A 3167-nucleotide genomic window follows, 5' to 3' on the forward strand; every position below is an offset into this window, starting at 1 on the left:
AGAATAATGATTACAAACCATAATAGACTAATAAAAAAATGTTCAAAAATTTAACTATTACTTCGTAGTTCGTATGTAATCTGATGAAGAGTGAAGATGTTGAATGTAAGAAGTCAAGAAGATGAAGAATGGAGTTTGTTACAATGACGGCGTAGATGAAGAATGGAGTTTACTCTAAGAAGTAAACCTAATTTCCTAATATAAATGTGGTATAAAAAAATAATAATTAATTTTTATTGAAAATTACCGGGTACCCGCCGGTTCCGGGTACCCGGTCCCGGAACCGGTCCCGGCGGGTACCCGGCGGGTACCCGGCGGGTAACGGTTCCGAAAAATTGAGAACCGGAACCGGAACCATTCTCAATCGGTTCCCTATTTTAGGAACCGGAACCGGAACCACTCATATCGGTTCCGGTTCCAGAACCACCGGTTCCAAGGCGGTTCCGGTTCCGCAGGCGGGTACCCGGTTCCGCTGCTCACCCCTATGTGGGATGCTCCTGCATTGCTACATGTGCGTTGGGTTTAAGAATCGCGGATTTGACCGGCTCGAGGAAACGATGAGGCGGAAGTCCCAACATTCCCCCTCCCACATTGGTGCGACCCTAGCTCTGATACCAATTGTTGGACCGATACTAGGGAACCGCCCACATGATATTGTCCGCTTTGGGCTGCCCCTCTCGGCAACAACCCCTCATGGCTTTAAAACGCGTCACTGGTAGGAGTATGATCCCCCCTTCCTTATAAGGAAGACGAATCCCCCTAGCCTCACCGATGTGGGATGCTCCTGCATTGCTACAGGAGCGTTGGGTTTAAGAATCACGGATTTGACCGGCTCGAGGGAACGATGAGGTGGAAGTCCCAACAAAATATGATAGCGATTCCATGCAAAGTTAACGAGACGTTGGTGAAAGAATTATTTGCAACCATCGGGAGTTCCAAAAATGACACCATTGTCATTAGAGGAACGCGGGTAAATTGGATGACACCGAAGCTAAACTCGGTGCTCGGTCTCACCACCCCGTTTGTATGTTCATACCGACAGTTTATAGATGGTGGATATGATGTATCGGAGGAGGAGATTGCACGGGCGCTTTTTTTGCCCGGACACGGTTGGTCTCAAGACAACCGTAGGAAGATTTTGATGTCCGGGCACTTGACATTAGAGGCTGCCCTTTGGTTTCAATTCGTTCACCACAACATCATGCCTTCCATGCATGATCGTACATTGGCACGGACAAAGTGTATTTTTGTCTATTGTATCCTCAAGGAACGTCCGATCGACGTGGGAACTCTCGCTTATTCAACAATACTAACATCGACTGTACGAGCTAGTTCGCATTTAATTTTTCCAGGTTTGATCACGAAGCTTTTGACAGCCGCAAGGGTACCCGTATCCGAGCATGATATCATCACATTTAACCATTCCTTGCTTGACCAAGGAACGATTAACCACATGCATAAGTCGGACCATGAGAATGCCGAACTTAGCCGATGACGCTACCGGACCCCGAGTACCACCTGCACCTGCTGCCGACAGCCCACGAAGGCCCGAAGATGCTGCTATTTCTGCCTCCAAACTAGCCGCAACTACCCCTCCGACCACTACCGAAATACCGCCAATACCACCTACGGCCACAGGTTATGGTTCGGAGGTGTGGTTGTCACTTATGGCCAGCCAGTGGGAGGAATATAACCAAAAGATGGAGACAATTGTTGATGCTTTAGCCAAGATCACCGAGAGAATCACTCAAGTCGAGGATCGAGTTGTCGGACTCATGACATGTTTAGAAAAGTTTTGGATGTACACAAGAGATAGGAACCGGGTTGTGAACAAGTTTCTATCGCACAAGAATGTGATGCTAGCTTCGGATATACCGCGCTTTCCCGAAGGCCTTTGCCCTCCCCAAGTTAGACTTCCAAAGATTCGGCGGACCACCACACCGAATGCCACGGGTGAGACATCCGCTAGTCGGGATGACACAGGTAAATTGGACTGATCGTCTTCCTCGGTGTTTCGTAATTACTTTTGAAACTCAAAAACAATTTTTTTTGTTGGGTGTTTAATATTTTGTCCGACCGCTTCTTTTTGTGTTCATATATGGCGATCGTTGATATTTTCTTAGGTCTTTTGCTTAATTGCTACTCTAACTTGCTTTTGGTTATTTTTGGGCGTTGATAATTTTTGGTATATTGTTGGTTTATTATTTCATTTCAGGTGCGATTTCCTTGATGAAATCTTTGGGTTGCAAAAATTTAAAAGACGTGGGTCATCTTTCATTTTTGGCCCAAACACTTTCCATTGTTACCAAACCAAACACTTTAAACTCGTTTCTCCAATGTGGACATTGTTCGGTTTAAGTTTGGGGGAGGTTGTATGCCAAAGTATTGAGAATTTTTTTTTGAAATACCAAATGTCTTCGGAAAATTGGAAGACACAAAAAAATAGAAAAAATAAAGCAATAAGCTTTAACCCAAAGACAAAAAGTGAATATCACTTGTGGGTTTATTGAAAGTGTCAAAGACACAACAAAAAGATGCGAAGACGAAATCATTCAAAGCAATCGTTGTCATGCTAAGACAAGTTTGGGGGAATTTTTTTTAGCCAAATACATTAACCCGATAAAAGTCCCACTGATTAATTTTTGCACCTCGAAGATCAAAGAAGGGAAGTCGTACAACATTCAAGCCCTACGAGATTCTAACGCCCCTCTGTAAGTTATGATTTCTTGTTCCTCTTTGTTCATATTCCTTTTATTTTTTGTTACTTGAGGACAAGTAATATCTCATGTTTGGGGGTGTGATAACTCTTATTTTTAAGAGTTATTTCTTATTTATTTCCTCCATTTTTGTTATTATTAAATACCCAATTTTCTTGTTTTTTCCATTTTATTCCAAAAAGTTTTAAAAAGATGATGAAACACAAAAGAAGAAGAATTATTCCAAAAAACTTGTATTTTCTGACAGCACTGCCCATTGTGGCACCACTGTGGGAAGTCTACGAACTCTATTTCTACTTCTTAGGAAACGTGCAGCTTGAAGAATCATCCAGATATTTCCTCCAGCTGTATATGAGTTGTTTTCCAGTATTTATTTTATTTTTATTTTTTATGCTTTGTACTAATTACTCTTGGGGTAATGATTGGTTGTCATTGCTCCCTTCCCCACCC

The sequence above is a fragment of the Cynara cardunculus genome (genome assembly GCF_001531365.2).
Source record: "Cynara cardunculus var. scolymus isolate 2C chromosome LG 1, CcrdV1, whole genome shotgun sequence".
Lineage (NCBI taxonomy): Eukaryota > Viridiplantae > Streptophyta > Magnoliopsida > Asterales > Asteraceae > Cynara > Cynara cardunculus.